General features: G+C 40.2%; 2 non-coding genes across 2 annotated transcripts; one reads left to right on the top strand and one right to left on the bottom strand.

Annotated features, from left to right (window-relative positions):
* Positions 1-1,048: 1,048 nt before the first annotated feature.
* Positions 1,049-1,155, bottom strand: LOC141681847 (small nucleolar RNA R71). Its single transcript, XR_012559269.1, has one exon. It is a non-coding gene; the product is annotated as a small nucleolar RNA R71 (small nucleolar RNA).
* Positions 1,156-18,066: 16,911 nt separating this feature from the next.
* LOC141682364 (small nucleolar RNA R71) lies at positions 18,067-18,173 on the top strand. Its single transcript, XR_012559766.1, has one exon. It is a non-coding gene; the product is annotated as a small nucleolar RNA R71 (small nucleolar RNA).

The following is an 18,173-nucleotide window of genomic DNA, read 5'->3' as shown; positions in this document are numbered from 1 at the left end:
GTAGAATGGTATTAGTACAATGAAAGTTGGCTTTTATCAGTTTTGTGTTATTCGATTAATATCATCACTGTCTCATACTAAGGGTAATAACAATGGCTATAGAAGGAAGTAATAATGAAGTTGTGATCTCATGAGTGTTTTATTATTGATAAATTGAAGTGTTAGTTAAGTGATTAATTAAGTAGTTAATTATAGTTAATATTTAATCAACAATTTTAAGTGTTAGTATCTTAACATTGAGAAGTAATCATACATTGGTGAGTGAGTTTAATTAGACAATAATTTAGTCTGAGTCTCTGAGGGAACGAACTAGAAAGTATTCTATATTACTTGCGAACGCGTATACTTGCGTGAATATTAGTGCATGTTTTCGCCCTAACAAGTTTTTGGCGCCGCTGCCGGGGACTCGGCGTATTTGTTTAGTTTATGTACTTACCATCATTGGTCATTAGGACTCAGTGATTAGGACGTAGTAGTTACTTATTTTTTTTCGGTTGTGTTTCAGGTACTTTAGCAAGCGTTTATGCAAACTCATTCTCGTACTCGCAAGAGGACTTTAGATACAGCTGAGGAGACAGACGAAGTTCTTGATATTCCGGAGAAGTTAGATTTTGAGGATTCGGATTCAGGAACTGAGCAGAAAGAACCAGTAAACATGGGAGATCATATTGTTCAAGCTGATCCAGCTCTTATGGATTTTTCTCGGCCTAAAATTGATGACATTCAGTTAAGCATCCTTCATCCGGCTATTCAAGCTAACACCTTTGAAATCAAGCCAGGCACTATTCAGATGGTGCAGAATTCTGTTTCTTTTGGAGGAGCGGCAACTGAAGACCCCAACATGCACATAAGGAATTTTGTCGAGATCTGCAGCACTTTTAAGTATAATGGCGTGACTGATGAGGCTATCAAGTTGAGGCTTTTCCCATTCTCACTGAGGGACAAGGCTGAAGACTGGTTACATTCTGAACCAGCTGGGTCCATCACTACGTGGCAAGATCTTGCACAAAAGTTTCTGGTGAAGTTTTATCCGATGGCAAAGACTGCTGCTATGAGGAGTGCTCTTACTCAGTTTGCGCAGCAACCTACAGAATCTATGTGCGAGGCTTAGGAACGCTACAAGGAAATATTGCGAAAATGTCCACATCATGGAATGCCGGATTGGATGGTGATCACTGGTTTCTATAATGGTTTGGGGGCCCAATCTCGGCCCATGCTCGATGCAGCAGCTGGAGGCGCCTTATGGGCTAAAAGCTATACTGAGGCGTATAATCTTATAGAGACGATGGCTGCAAATGAGCATCAAAACCCAACTCAGAGGATGACGTCAGGCAAGGTAGCAGGTATTCTGGAAGTTGATGCAGCCACCGCTATTGCAGCCCAGCTCCAAGCGCTATCAATGAAGGTTGATTCTCTGGCTACGTATGGAGTTAATCAGATAGCTATGGTTTGTGAGCTTTGTGCAGGTTCTCATGCTACGGATCAGTGTTCTCTTGTCAATGAATCTGTTCAGTATGTGAATAATTATCAGCGACAACAGCAGCCTGTGCCAGCGACCTATCATCCTAACAACAGAAATTATCCAAATTTCAGCTGGGGGAATAATCAGAATGCTATTCAGCCACCATATCAGCAAGGAGTGAGTAAACAGTTTAACCCACCTGGATTCCAGTAACCACAGCAGTATGCTACAAGGCAATCATATCTGCAACAGGGAAGTACAGCTGCACCTACTAGTGCTGATTTTGAGGAACTTATGCTGTTGTGCAAGAGTCAGGCGGTTTCTATCAAGACCTTGGAAAATCAAATCGGTCAATTAGCCAATGCAGTGCTCAATTGTCAACCTGGCACTCTGCCCAGTGACACGGAAGTACCAGGCAGGAAGCTAAAGAGCAAGTCAAGGCTATTACCTTAAGGTCTGGAAAAGTAGCTGATGCTGAAAAGGCAAAAGAAGTAGAAGCTGAAATTAGAGGTGAAGAATCTAAGCAAAAGGAGAAAGCGGCGGAACCAAGGAAGACTACTGTTGAACACACTCTGCCTGAGGCTAATACAGGGGAGAAACAGCTCTATCCTCCACCACATTTTCCTAAGAGATTGCAGCAACAAAAGCTGGATAGACAGTTCGGGAAGTTTCTGGAGGTGTTCAAGAAACTTCACATCAATATACCTTTCGCGGAGGCTCTAGAACAAATGCCTAGTTATGCGAAGTTTATGAAGACTATTCTTTCAAGGAAGGTGAAACTGGATGACCTTGAAACCGTTGCTCTCACGGAAGAATGCAGCGCTGTTCTGCAGCAAAAGTTACCACCAAAACTGAAAGATCCAGGAAGCTTCACCATTCCTTGCATAATTGGCAATCTGACGTTTGACAAGTGCCTTTGTGATTTGGGAGCAAGCATTAATCTGATGCCGTTGTCGATCTTTAAAAAGCTGGATCTGCCTTATCCAAAACCCACATACATGTCGCTACAATTGGCTGACCGTTCCATTACTTACCCAAGGGGCATAGTTGAGGATGTGCTCATCAAGGTGGATAAGCTCTTCTTTCCAGCAGATTTTGTTATTCTGGATTTTGAGGAAGATAAGAAGATTCCCATAATCTTGGGAAGGCCTTTCTTGGCTACTGGTCGTACCTTGATAGATGTGCAAAAAGGTGAACTTACTATGTGGGTCCAAGATCAGGATGTGACCTTCAACGTATTCAAGGCAATGAAATTCCCTACAGAAGATGAGGAGTGCTTAAAAGTGGATGTGATTGATTCTGCGGTTACTTCGGAACTCGATCACATGCTAATGTCTGATGCATTGGAAAAGGCCTTAGTGGGGGATTTTGACAGCGATGATGAAGATAGCAACGAGCAATTACAATATATGAACGCTTCTCCCTGGAAGCGAAAGCTGGACATACCATTTGAATCTCTTGGTACTTCTGACCTTAAGAACGCTGAAGGGAAGCTCAAACCATCAATAGAGGAAGCACCTACCTTGGAGCTCAAGCCATTACCTGAGCACTTGAGGTATGCTTTTTTAGGTGATTCATCTACGTTACCTGTTATTATTTCATCTGACCTTTCAGGTAGCGAGGAAGACAAGCTCTTAAGGATTTTGAGAGAATTCAAATCGGCTATAGGATGGACCATAGCAGCATCAAGGGGATAAGTCCTTCATATTGTATGCATGAAATTCTGCTAGAGGAAGGTAGTAAGCCAACTGTGGAACAGCAGCGAAGACTGAATCCCATCATGAAGGAGGTGGTGAAGAAAGAAATTCTGAAATGGCTAGATGCAGGCATCATTTATCCTATTTCTGACAGCTCGTGGGTGAGCCCCGTACAATGTGTACCTAAGAAGGGAGGTATCACTGTGGTCGCAAATGAAAATAATGAGCTCATCCCTACTCGAACAGTTATAGGATGGAGAGTATGCATGGATTATAGAAAATTGAGCAAAGCCACAAGGAAGGATCACTTCCCTCTTCCATTTATTGATCAGATGCTTGACAGATTGGCGGGTCATGAGTATTTTTATCTTCTGGATGGTTATTCCGGGTATAATCAGATTTGTATTGCACCAGAGGATCAGGAAAAGACTACCTTCACTTGTCCATTTGGCACGTTTACTTTTCGCAGAGTTTCGTTTGGGTTATGTGGCGCCCCGGCCACCTTTCAGAGATGTATGATGGCTATATTCTCTGACATGATTGGAAATAACATCGAATTGTTCATGGATGACTTCTCCGTCTTTGGACACTCATATGATGAATGTTTGAATAATCTGCGAGCCGTACTGAAAAGATGCGTGGAAACTAATTTGGTGCTCAATTGGGAGAAATGTCATTTTATGGTGCGTGAAGGCATTATCCTTGGGCATAAGGTCTCTAGCAAGGGTCTGGAGGTGGACAAGGCCAAGGTGGGAGTCATTGAAAATCTTCCCCCACCTAATTCTGTAAAAGGAATCCGTAGTTTTCTTGGTCATGCGGGTTTTTATCGGCGATTCATCAAGGACTTTTCAAAGATATCTAAGCCGTTGTGCAATTTGCTTGAGAAAGATGTGCCTTTCAAATTTGATGATGAATGTTTGGCAGCATTCGAGACTCTCAAGAAGAGTTTGATCACTGCACCAGTTATTACAGCACCAGATTGGACAGAACCGTTTGAGATGATGTGTGATGCAAGTGATTATGCGGTAGGTGCACTTCTGGGACAGCGCAAGAAAAATCTCTTCCATGTGGTCTACTATGCGAGTAAGACTTTAAATGGTGCCCAATTGAACTACACCACTACTGAGAAGGAGCTTTTGGCTATAGTCTTTGGTTTTGAGAAATTTCGATCTTATCTGCTTGGTACGAAAGTAACAGTATTCACTGATCATGCAGCTATTCGCTATCTGGTTTCCAAGAAGGATTCGAAGCTGAGACTCATTCGTTGGGTGCTTTTACTTCAGGAATTTGAGTTAGAGATCAAAGATAGAAAAGGTACTGAGAATCAAGTAGCTGACCATCTCTCTAGGTTGGAGAATCTCGATTGTACTTCACAAGATAGGACGTTAATCAATGAATCTTTTCCGGATGAGCAGTTGTTTACAATTCAGGAGGAAGAACCATGGTTTGCAGATATTGTAAACTATCTCGTCAGCAATATAATGCCTCCTAATTTGACATCCGCTCAAAAGAAGAAGTTTCTGCATGAGGTGAAGTGGTATATGTGGGATGAACCATATTTATTTAGACAGGGAGCTGACCAGATCATCAGGAGATGTATCCCGTTCTGTGAGACGGATGGGATATTACGAGACTGCCATTCCACGGTTTATGGTGGACACTATGGTGGTGAGAAGACGGCAGCTCGTATTCTGCAAGCAGGTTTTTTCTGGCCTACTCTGTTCAAGGATGCTCATCAGTTTGTTTTAAGGTGTGATCGTTGCCAAAGAGTGGGAAATTTGTCAAGGAAGGATGAAATGCCATTAAATGTGATGCTTGAAGTCGAGGTCTTTGATGTATGGGGAATCGATTTCATGGGGCCTTTTATCTCATCTTGCAATAATCAGTACATCTTGCTGGCAGTCGATTATGTCTCAAAATGGGTCGAAGTTAAAGCTTTACCGACAAATGATGCAAAGGCAGTGCTAAATTTTCTTCATAAGCAAATTTTCACAAGGTTTGGAACACCTCGGGTAATCATAAGTGATGAAGGATCGCATTTTTGTAACCGTAAGTTCACTTCTATGATGCAGCGTTATAATGTGAATCATCGAGTAGCTACTGCCTATCATCCGCAAACAAATGGTCAAGCGGAAGTGTCTAACAGAGAGATAAAGTGCATTCTAGAGAAGGTTGTTTGTCCGTCAAGGAAGGATTGGTCTTTAAAGCTCGATGAAGCTGTTTGGGCTTACAGAACAGCATACAAAACTCCACTTGGAATGTCACCATTTCAGTTGGTGTACGGTAAGGGATGTCATCTACCTGCGGAGCTTGAGCATAAGGCCTACTGGGCATTGAAGAAGTTGAACCTGGATTTAGATGCAGCTGGTAAGAAAAGAATGCTTCAGCTTAATGAACTTGATGAATTTCGACTGCAAGCATACGAAAATAACAAAATGTATAAGGAAAAGGTGAAGAGGTGGCACGATAGGAAGCTACATCCAAAGTTATTTGTGCCAGGGTAACAAGTTCTCTTATTCAACTCTCGACTTCGACTTTTTCCTGGGAAGTTGAAATCAAGGTGGTCTGGACCTTTTATTGTCAAAACTGTGTTTCCACATGGAGCGGTGGAAATTTTTGAGAATGATCCGGACCAAGCATTCAAGGTTAACGGTCAGCGGTTGAAGCACTACTATGGGGACATGGCAAACCGAGAAGTGGTTACTGCCATTTTGTTGACTACTTGAGAAGGGTACGAAACGTCAAACTAATGACGAAAAAGAAGCGTTGTGTGGGAGGCAACCCATGAATTGTTGTTACAGGAACCCTTAGAAGTTAATAACATATCCAAAAACACAAAAAATCAGAAAACAGGGGCTGAAAAAAAAAATTCCAGTGACCCCCTGAGCGCCCGCTCAGCTTTGCTGAGCGACCGCTCAGGGGTCGAGTTCCAGAATTTTTTTTTCAGTTCAGAAAAAAAAAAAAAAAAAAAAAAAGCAAAACACACAAAAAACAGTTTTAGCCCATAAACCCACGATTTATTCCAACTACCCCATCATTTTACTCCTTAATTCCCAAACCCTAATCTAATCCACACCCTATATATACATACACATATCCTACATATCTCCCACAAAACTTCCTACACTTAAACCCTCTCACAAACATCAAAAATCAGTTCTTACACACTTTTATTCACGAATCAATGGCACCCAAGAGAGCACGCACTATTGACAGCAGCAGCACAGTTCCTACTGCTGATTCATCGAGGGGTACTGCTGCAAGGCCTCGGTTAACTGACAGAGCTGCAGAGGAGGAGTACACTAGGCTGTTGGGGAAGTCGATTCTGAAGGAGAGGGGGTTTTTACCATCAGGGAGGGATGGTGAGTTGCTGCCCATGATTGCAGAGAAGGGGTGGATAGCTTTTTGTGAGTCACCCGAAGCAGTACCGATGAGCATTGTTCGCGAGTTCTACGCGAACGCGAAGGCCGAAAAGAATGGATTTTCTGTGGTCCGTGGGCTGACGGTTGATTATCATCCTGCGGCGATTCGCCGTGTGATTGGACAGCGAGAGAGGAAGCCCGAGGAGGAGAACTGGAATGAAAAGACTGCTGAGGATTTTGACTTGGATTTGATTTGTGCGACTCTCTGTCGACCGGGCACAGTTTGGACCTGCAGGACCGGCACTAATGAGTATCGTCACTTTCCGGCGATCGTCATGAACAGGTATGCCCGTGCATGGAATGTATTTATTTATGCTAATATTTTGCCTTCTTCGCATGCACACGAGGTCACAGTTGAGAGAGCACAGTTGTTGTGGGGAATTCTTAATGAGGAATACTATGTGGACCTTGGTGAGTTTATCTACCAAGGAATTCTGAAGTTTTTGAGGGGAGCAAAGCATATGAACATCCCTTATGCATCTACGGTTACGAAGCTATGCCGAGCAGTGGGAGTGAACTGGCTAGCTCATGAGCAGTTGCAGTTGCCAGCAGCTCCGATTGATTCTGGCACTCTGAATAGGATGCAGGAGTGGACCGGTGGTGAGCCTGAGGAGCATGGGCTGGGTTATCGTCTTCCAGGAGGGCGTCCAGCATGAGGTGCTACTATGGCTAGGCCAGGGCGTGATGAGGCTGGTTCTTCGAGAGCTCAGGAGGGTGCTGGGATGGTTGATGCCCAGTATAGGAGGCTTTCACGGCGGATGGATGCCATGTATGAGACGCAGAGCAGGTTTGCTCAGGAGCTCACCCTTGCGTTAGGGACTGCTTTTCGAGGCCTTGGAGCTGATATCCAGTGGCCAGTTTTTGGTGAGGACTCTGCATACCCGCCGCCTGATACTCCACCCACTGAGGGTGATGATGATGATGACTCCGAGTAGGTATACCCTGTGTTCCTTTCTACTACTTTCACTGAGGACAGTGAAGATTTTTAGTTTGAGGGTGGTAGTTAAGGAATATTGTGTGTGTGTCATTTAGTTGCATATTCATGATAGTTTAGTTCATATAGTTGCATAATTTATGCCATATAATTTTTTTTCTCATGCATTTACCATGATCCCTTTTGTAATGATTTATCGACTGAATTGTGATATTGATGCGAGTGTAGTGATAGCATTAAAGTGATATTAAGTTGTGTAGGTTGATATGCATGCTAGAAACAATTGTAAGTCCACTAAGTCTTAGAGAATGCGTAAGGGCTAGATTGTTGTTATGATTTGGTTGTCTTCAAGGTCAATCTACTTATTATGCTTAGAATTCGATTATAGGTTCTTAGTGATAAAGACATGAAAAAGAAAAAAAATTGGAGAAAAAAATATGGAAGTTGTTGCTAGTTGTGGCTAGGCGTCAAATGGCAAGTAGCCGGCTCGCATATGGTGCGAGTAGTCTAGGGTTGAGCAAGATGGAGCGAAACGCACTTGCTCAGAAGTAAAAAAAAAAAAATTGCATAATTGATCAAGAGTGGGCTCTTTGGTATTCGAGTTATTAAGTTCTTAGGGGACTTTGTGCCTAGTGACCTAAGGCTTTTAGAGTCTAGGATCCGCTAACCTAACGCTCGTTACATGGATACCATTGTATAAGTCTTTTGGGACCTCACTCATTGCACAGTCAAATGAGCATTCGAGTTGTAAATAAAAAGCACAATTCCGTAGTAAGCTCCAGAGTTCTTGTAGTGTTGTATATCACTTTGTGCCTAGAATTTTTTATTCTTTGTATAATCATAGGATTGCCTTGAGGATAGTCTAGTCATAGTAATTGGTTTAGTTCCGAAGCATTTCTGTTAAGCATTTGCACACACCACGTTTCTGGCTGTATGTCCGTTTGCATGAGTTTATTGATCTTTAGTTGTCTAACTGCATTCGTTGAGATGTGACAATTTGGTTGGTTGATTGTAGTAAGGGGGATCGCTGCATTTTCATATAGATTGCATTCATGTATGTTTTTATTTGTTTTTGAGTCTGTGACGCTTGAGGACAAGCATCGATTTAAGTTTGGGAGTGTGATAAGTGGCATTTTATACCACTTAGAGCGTCTTAAAATGGCTTAAATTGGTGTCTTGAAATCAAGTATTTTGTGTATTTGATGCGTTTTTCTAGTGTTTATGCATTTCAGGGTTTTAGTTGCATTTCGGGGGAGGAATCATCAAGAATAAGCCTTGTCATGTGTTCACCATTGCGAGAGGAAAGAAACGGGCAGATTACGGCGAAGAAACGGAGCGAAATCAGAATTTTTCCAGTAGAAGTCTGAGCGCCCGCTCAGCATTGCTGAGCGGCCGCGCAGGAAGCTGAGCGCCCACTCAACTATGCTGAGCGGCCGCGCGGGGTCGGGAAAAAAGACAAATTATTTTAGGACTTCTACTTCTGTTTGGTTTCCACTTCTATGTAATCTGAGTTTTATGGGACTAAGATATAAGTAGATTTGAGACATTTTCACAAGGGTGGATTGAAGAAGATTGTGTTTTTACGTAAGGAGCGAAGGAGATAAGGAAGAAGACCGATTTAGCACACCGCAACGAAGAGGAAGCATATATTCTTGTGATTCTTGTTTCGTTGTAACGTTGGATGCTAGTTTTCTTGCTTTGAACTTATTTACTCTTGTGACGTACTCTGTCTTAATATAATTAGTTTAGTTATTATTTTCTTGTATTTGTTTATCATGATTTCATATGAACCCATGATGACGATAAGTGCTATTATGGGCTAATCGTGATCATGGGGTTGCAACGGATTTATTATGGAATTCTTTAGTTAATTGTTTAATACTTTAGTGTGTGATGATTGCATGATATCTAGTATTGGTTGTGCGTATTCGTCTTATGTGCGTCGTGAACATATAAGATAGGGTGTTAATCTCTTGTGAAGCGACGGTGGATCTTGAGATTTAGAACTTGCCATGCTAGCATAGGTTCATGTACGTTGTGCATGATTAGTGGGTAACTCTAACAGTTTTATTTGCCCTATGTAATCAAAAGGAATAACTTGTGCTTAAATCGTTGTGTTGTCAATTTCTGTAGACATATGGGAACTCAACATAATTGATGACTATTCAACTTCTATCTTAATTGTGGATGCTTGGTAGAATGGTATTAGTACAATGAAGTTGGCTTTTATCAGTTTCGTGTTATTCGATTAATATCATCACTGTCTCATGCTAAGGGTAATAACAATGGCTATAGAAGGAAGTAATAATGAAGTTGTGATCTCATGAGTGTTTTATTATTGATAAATTGAAGTCTTAGTTAAGTGATTAATTAAGTAGTTAATTATAGTTAATATTTAATCAACAATTTTAAGTGTTAGTATCTTAACATTGAGAAGTAATCATACATTGGTGAGTGAGTTTAATTAGACAATAATTTAGTCTGAGTCTCTGAGGGAACGAACTAGAAAGTATTCTATATTACTTGCGAACGCGTATACTTGCGTGAATATTAGTGCATGTTTTCACCCTAACACTAGTAGGAATAGGGATCCTACATTCTATTACACAACCCCGGCTGTAGCACGAACCGCCATGTAATGTTTAATAGGCAGACAACTCTTGTCAATTACATCTTATGTTATTCCCTAATCAAACTTTAGCCTCTTGAATAATTGAGTCACGGCTGTGGCACGACAAACTCAATATTCTAAGTTAAGTCTAACTCAACATTCCGTACAATTGAATCAGTCCCCAAAGGCCCACGGCTGTGGCACGTACCGACCTTTAGATTCTTATTCAATGTACACATCTCTATGTAATAGACAAGTATTTCTTATTTCGAAATCAAAGCCCTCGGCTGTAGCACGAACCGACAATGATTCAAAAATAAGAACTACTTTTCTATCATGTTGGAAGGTTATGACCGACACAAGCCCGTTGTGTCATTGGCCAATTACTACTTGATATTATTTAATTTTAGAGGGATTATATTACGTTACAATCATAATCATATTATAAAGATATTCTTCCTTTTAAATTAAATATTTCAAATCAATAATCAATAATCAGATGATTCCCAGATCGGGTGGAGCATTGTCAAGAGGCGTCACTTAATAACCCTTTCTTACAGATAGAAATCTGTTGTTGACAGAATCATCCTTTCTCTCATATCGAAAATTCATATTCAATTACGTGTTTCATAAACACAAGAATCTCATGATTGTATTCATAATATTATTATTAAGGTTATGAAACAATTTCACTATACTAGGTTGTCTAACAAACGCCTTATGTTCATTTAAGTTCACCTAAATCTATCATCGCATGATAAACTAAGCATATATCACATATATTAACATGAATAAACATCAAGATAGGCATGTTACATCATCTAGCATATTGGCCTAAGCATTATAGATCTCTATGTATCACATGAAGCATTTAAAAGCAGTTAAAACAGTCAAAAACAGCTTTAAAACACTTTCGGAAATATAAACAGTTCAAAACTTTTATATAAACTAAAATTGATCACTCCATTAGATCCGTCTCGAAAAAACGAATCCAACGATATATTGCACGCCCAAAACGGAGTTACGAAACTCCCAAAAAATCAAATTTAATGTGGACAGACGGGCTGTAACGCTTTACAGGAACGCGTTACAAGCGCTGTAACGCATTCCGGTAATGCGTTACAACCCTTTTAAGCCATTAAAAGGTGTAACGCATTCCGTGAATGCGCCACAGGGTGTAACGCATTCCCGGAATGCGCGACCCTCCCCCCCCCCCCCCCGCGCGCCACACGCGCCTGCAGCTGCCGCCGCCTAACAGCTTCTCGAACTCCGTGCAGCCGTACCTGACTTCTGTGTCTTTTCTTCACACAGCAGCACATATCATGTGCTTTTCTTTTTCAACATCAGCAAACAAACAGCAGCAGATGCATAATATATATATATACTTACAATTTATATATATATGATTATTTAATTACGAATTTAATTGCAAGATCTTCAAAAATTCATAATAAAAAATCTATACATCATAAAATTATGAAAAAAATACCCAGACGATCTACAACACTTGTAGAACCCAGATCAACATTCAAAATTATTCTGAGAAACGATTTCTCATCAGACAAAATTAATCCATAATATAACTTGTAAAAATCATAATTAATTCATACAAGCACATAAAATTCTGAAATTTTTACCACAGATCTATATGCATATAACCTATGCTCCGATACCAATGATGGATTTTAATCGCATCGGAGGCATGGTAAAACACTTTTAACACATATAAAATCCAAATAAAAGCATATAAATCGTGATTAAAACATATGAATCGATTACTAACCTTTAATAGCGATCCAAAAGCAACGATCGGAGATCCTTAGCAGCTGCTCCTCAAACGTGAAGTACTCCACCGGTATCCACCAAGAAAACGACGTTAAGGAGGAGGAGGAGGTGGAGAGAATTAGGTTTTCTAAAAACTTTTGGGTTGGGGTTCGGGTTAGAATAAAAATAGGGTTTATAATAGTATATTTATAGGCAAAAATTTGAGCTGAAATTTTCCCATAAATTATTATTATTATTAACCCATTTATTATTCTCATTAATAATTAAAACACCTTTTAATTATTAATCCTTTTTCTAAACAGTTTAGAAATAATTCTCTCTCTTGATTTGATTTCCAAAAATTAAATTCTTAATTAATAATATTAAGAACTTTTGTTAATTAATTTATAATCAATTAAATCTCATTTAATCAATTATTAAATTTGCCAATTAATTATTTATTTCATAAATAAATAATTATCAGCCATTATTAATTAATTCCTCCACCATTAAATCATTCTTTTTTTATGGTGTGACCCTGTTGGTTTAATATTAAGCCGGTAGTAGAAATAAATAATAATAAAACTATTTTATCATTATTTATATAAATTCTCTAATTTATTAAATATGATTAATTAATTAATTAATTAATCATATTTATTCTACATCGTGAGGGATACTTCTCAGCATATCGCGACTATCCGGATAATATTAATTCACTGCTTAGAATACCAAGAACCTATTCAGTGAATAGTTACCGTACAATAAACTCCTTCTACCCTACAATGTCCTGATTAAATACAAGGTATGGATCTCGTGTCAAGCCTTTCTAATTTAATCACTTGCTTACCATTTACTATGCTTAGTTCTATGCAAATTAGAAACTCCTTTCTAATTTCATTTACTCTGGCCAGAGATTCCTGAACTAGCATAAGTGGATCAGCCTTGAACATTCTCTTCCTTCACTGGAAGGGGTAGATCCTTTATTGATCATACACTATCTTCGTGTACAAATTCATATACCCAGTAGAGCCCTAATAATTGTCCCTGGAGACTAAGAACTAAACCAAAGCATAGTTCAGTGTACACAAGATGACTATGATGACCTCAAGTCTAAGGATACTTGTACAACTATCACTATGTGAACAACTGCTGACACGTGAGTGAACTCCATCAGTTACTCAGCTGTGCGAGTCATGTTCAGTGAACTTATTCTATAATAAGCACCTACATACTAGCTATAGTGTCACCACGCAAATATCTATGAGAACAGACATCCTTCAAAATGAAGCAAGCATAGTATGTACCGATCTTTGCGGATTATTAATTACCAGTTAGTAATCCTATGACCAGGAACTATTTAAGTTTAGAGTTATCATCTTTTAGGTCTCACTATTATGATCTCATCATAATCCATAAAAGCTTTACTCTAAACTATCGTATATCTTATTTAAACACTTAAATAGATAGAGCCCATAATAAAAACAAAACAAGTCTTTTATGAATATCAATGAAATCAAAACAGATTACATAAAAGTTATTCCTAAATCCTAATACATGATTGGACTTAGGACATATTCCTTTCAGAAACACAGTTTTGATTATAAAGGGCCCTGGCCATCTTGACTTCAACTTTCCAGGAAAAAGACGGAGACGAGAGTTGAATAGAAGAACTTGTTGCCATGGCACAAATTTCTTGAGCACTAGATCCCGATCGTGACACCTCTTGACTTTCTCCTTGTACATTTTGTTGTTCTCATAAGCTTGAAGTTGAAATTCGTCAAGTTCATTCAATTGAAGCATCCTTTTCTTTCCAGCCGCAGCCAAATCTAGATTTAATTTCTTCAAAGCCCAATAAGCTTTATGCTCGAGCTCCACAGGAAAATGACACCCCTTACCATAAACCAGCTGAAACGGCGACATTCCCATTGGAGTCTTATATGTTGTTCTATATGCCCAAACAGCTTCATCAAGCTTCAAAGACCAATCCTTCCTTGATGGACATACCACTTTCTCCAAAATGCACTTGATCTCCCTATTAGATACCTCAGTTTGACGATTTGTCTGAGGATGATAAGCCGTAGCAATGCGATGATTCACATTATACCCCTTCATCATGGCAGTAAACTTGCGGTTGCAAAAATGCGACCCCTCATCACTGATTATGACTCTTGGAGTCCCAAACCTTGTGAATATCTGCTTGTGAAGAAAATTAAGAACAACTTTCGCAACGTTCGTTGGCAATGCCTTAACTTCAACCCATTTTGACACATAATCAACTGCCAACAAGATATACTGATTGTTGCAAGACGAGACAAATGGCCCCATGAAGTCAATTCCCCACACATCGAAGACCTCAACCTCGAGAAGCACATTAAGAGGCATCTCATCCTTTTTAGACATATTACCCACACATTGACATCGAACATATTTCAGAATGAACTGATGAGCATCTTTAAACAATGTTGGCCAGAAGAACCCTGCTTGAAGAACACGAGCTGTTGTCTTTTCTCCAACATAATGTCCTCCATAAGCCGTTGAGTGGCAATCTCGCAAGATCCCCCTCGTTTCGTTGTAAGGAATACATCTTCTGATGATTTGGTCAGCTCCTTGGAGAAAAAGAAATGGCTCATCCCACATATACCACTTTACTTCATGAAGAAACTTCTTTCTTTGAGCATACGATAAGTCGGGAGGCATGATGTTACTCACAAGGTAGTTCACAATGTCTGCAAACCACGACTCTTCTTCTTGCACTCCAAACAGCTGCTCATCGGGAAAAGATTCATTTATCAAGGTCTTATCCAATGAAGTAGCATTAGGATTCTCTAAACGCGAGAGATGATCAATGACTTGATTTTCAGTTCCTTTTATGTCCTTAATCTCTAATTCAAATTCTTGGAGCAAAAGAACCCATCTAATAAATCTAGGCTTCGAGTCCTTTTTTGAGACGAGATATCGAATGGTGGCATGATCAGTGAAAACTGTCACCTTAGTCCCAAGTAGATAAGATCGAAATTTCTCAAAATCATAGACAATAGCCAAAAGTTCTTTTTCCGTAGTAGTGTAATTCAGTTGAGCACCATTTAAAGTCTTACTTGCGTAGTAGACTACATGAAATATATTGTTCTTCCTCTGCCCAAGAACTGCTCCAACTGCATAGTCACTTGCATCACACATCATCTCAAAAGGTTCATTTCAATTAGGTGCAGTTATTACCGGTGCCGAGATTAGACTCTTCTTCAATGTCTCAAAATCCGTGAGGCACTCGTCATCAAACTTGAAAGGGACATCTTTCTCTAGTAAACTTCACAATGGCTTTGAAATTATCGAGAAGTCTTTGATGAAATGCCTGTAGAAACCCACATGACCAAGAAAACTGCGAATTCCCTTAACAGAAATAGGTAGAGGAAGATTCTCAATGACCCCCACCTTGGCCTTATCTACCTCGAGACCTTTACTAGAAACCTTGTGCTCGAGAATTATGCCTTGACGCACCATAAAATGATATTTCTCCCAATTGAGAACCATATTGGTCTCAACACACCTCTTGAGAACATGTCCAAGATTTTGCAAGCATTCATCAAAAGAATCGCCAAAGACTGAGAAGTCGTCCATGAACACCTCCACATTCTGGCCAATCATGTCGGAAAAGATGGCCATCATACATCTCTGAAATGTGGCTGATGCACCACACAGACCAAAAAAACTCATCTGAAGGCGAAAGTACAAAATGGACAAGTGAAGGTAGTCTTCTCCTGATCTTCTGGAGCGATACAAATCTGATTGTAACCCGAATAACCATCCAGAAGATAATAGTACTCATGACCAGCCAACGTGTCAAGCATCTGATCAATGAAGGGTAAAGGAAAGTGATCCTTCCTAGTGACCTTGTTTGGCTTCCTGTAGTCCATACAAACTCTCCACCCCATGAATGTCCGTGTAGAAATAAGCTCATTCTTCTCATTTTCTACCACAGTAATGCCACCTTTCTTTGGCACACATTGAACCGGGCTTACCCATGAACTGTCAAAGATAGGATAAATGATCCCTGCATCTAGCCACTTCAGAATTTCCTTCTTCACTACTTCCTTCATGATTGATTAAGTCTTCTTTGCTGCTCGACTGTAGGCTTGCTACCTTTTTCTAGCAGAATTTTATGCATGCAGTAAGAAGGGCTGATTCCCTTGATATCTGTTATAGTCCATCCAATTGCTGATTTGAACTCTCTCAGAATTCTCAAAAGCTTTTCCTCATCTCTACCTGAAAGGTCAGATGCAATAATAACAGGCAGAGTAGATGCATCACCTAAAAAGCATACCTCAAATGTTCAGGTAAACGCTTAAGCTCAAGAGTAGGAGCTTCCTCAATAGAAGGCTTGAGGCGTTTAGGAGCTTTGTTCAATTCTTCCATTCCAAGAGATATAAAAGGCATATCAATCTTCCTCTTCCAGGGAGAAGCATTCAAATATTGCAATTGCTCATCACCTTCGTCATCTTCACTGTCTGAATTTCCCAATAAGCCCTTTTCTAAGGCGTTAGACCTTAGCATTTGATCAAGTTCCGATGTGACCACTGAATCGACCAACTCGACTTTTAAGCACTCTTCGTTATCAGTAGGAAATTTCATAGCACTGAACACATTGAAAGTCACATCCTGATCCAACACTCGCATTGTAAGCTCACCCTTCTACACATCAATCAATGTTCGGCCAGTTGCCAATAAGGGTCTTCCCAAGATTATGGGAATCTTCTTATCCTCCTCGAAATCAAGAATGACGAAATCAGCGGGGAAGATGAGTTTATCCACCTTGACCAAGACATCCTCCATAATACCTCTCGGATATGTAATAGAATAGTCGGCCAACTGCAAGGTCATATACGTCGGTGTAGGATCAGGTAGATCCAACTGCTTGAAGATTGACAAAGGCATCAGATTGATGCTAGCTCCCAAGTCACATAAGCATCTATCAAAAGATACTTTTCCAATAGTATACGGAATAGTAAAGCTTTCTGGATCTTTAAGCTTCGGAGGCAACTTCTGCTGTAGCACAGCACTGCATTCCTCCGTGAGAGCGACAGTCTCTAGATCATCAAGCTTCACCTTCCCAGATAGAATACCTTTCATAAACTTTGCATAACTAGGCATCTGCTCGAGAGCCTCCGTGAAAGGTATGTTGATATGAAGTTTCTTGAACACCTCCAGAAACTTCTCAAATTGCTTGTCCAGCTTTTTCTTCTGCAACCTCTTAGGAATAGGCGGTGGAGGATAGATATGTTTCTCCCCTGTATTACCCTTAGGCAGAGTGTGCTCAACAGTAGTCTTCCTTGGTTCCACTTCTTCATCCTGCTGCTTTGCTTCTTTCTCAACCCCAGCTTCTTCAGTCAACTCTTGAGTTTGTTCGGGATTCGCAACCTTCCCAGATCTCAAAGTAACTACCTTAACCTGCTCATTAGCTTCCCTCTTTCCTAGCACTTCAGTGTCACTAGGCAATGTGCCAGGTTGACGATTTAGCAAGGCATTGAAAATTTTCCCAATCTGATTTTCCAAGGTCTTGATAGATACAGCTTTACTCTTGCACATGAGCTTCAACTCCTCTAATTCAGATTTTTCATTAGCTTGTTGTAACTAGAGTTGTTGTTTTGGTGCATACTGCGGTTGCTGCAAACCAGGGGGTTGTACTGCTTAGCTGGATACTACTGATAAGGCTGTTGAACCGCATTCTGAGCATTGCTCCAGCTGAAATTAGGATTATTATGGTTGTTAGGATGATAGGTGGCTGACACAGGTTGCTGCGATCGCTGGAAGTTGCTCACGAACTGAGCTGATACACTAGAAATTGCGCACTGATCAGTCTCATAGGCACCAGCACAAAGCTCACAGACACTAGTGATTTGATTAACTCCATAATTAGCCAAAGTGTCCACCTTCATTGTCAAAGCCTTAAGTTGGGCAGCTATAGTAGTTGTTGCATCCAACTCCAGAATTCCTGCTACTTTTCCCTGAGTCAGTCTCTCGGAAGGATTCTGGTATTCATTAGCAGCCATCAGTTCAATAAGATCATAAGCTTCATCGTAGCTCTTAGCCCACAAGGCTCCTCCTTATGCTGCATCAAGCATGGGTCTAGAAGAGCACCCAATCTATTGTAGAAACAGTTAATAATCATCCAATCAGGCACGCCATGGTGTGGGCACTTCCTTAACATCTCCTTATATCGATCCCAAGCCTCACACAGAGATTCTCCAATTTGTTGCGCGAACTGGGTAAGAGCATTCCTGATTGC

This window comes from Apium graveolens, chromosome 8 (genome assembly GCF_009905375.1).
Source record: "Apium graveolens cultivar Ventura chromosome 8, ASM990537v1, whole genome shotgun sequence".
Classification (NCBI taxonomy): Eukaryota; Viridiplantae; Streptophyta; class Magnoliopsida; order Apiales; family Apiaceae; genus Apium; species Apium graveolens.
The sequence above is the reverse complement of the archived record's forward strand: the minus strand, read 5'-3'. Positions and strand labels throughout refer to the sequence as shown.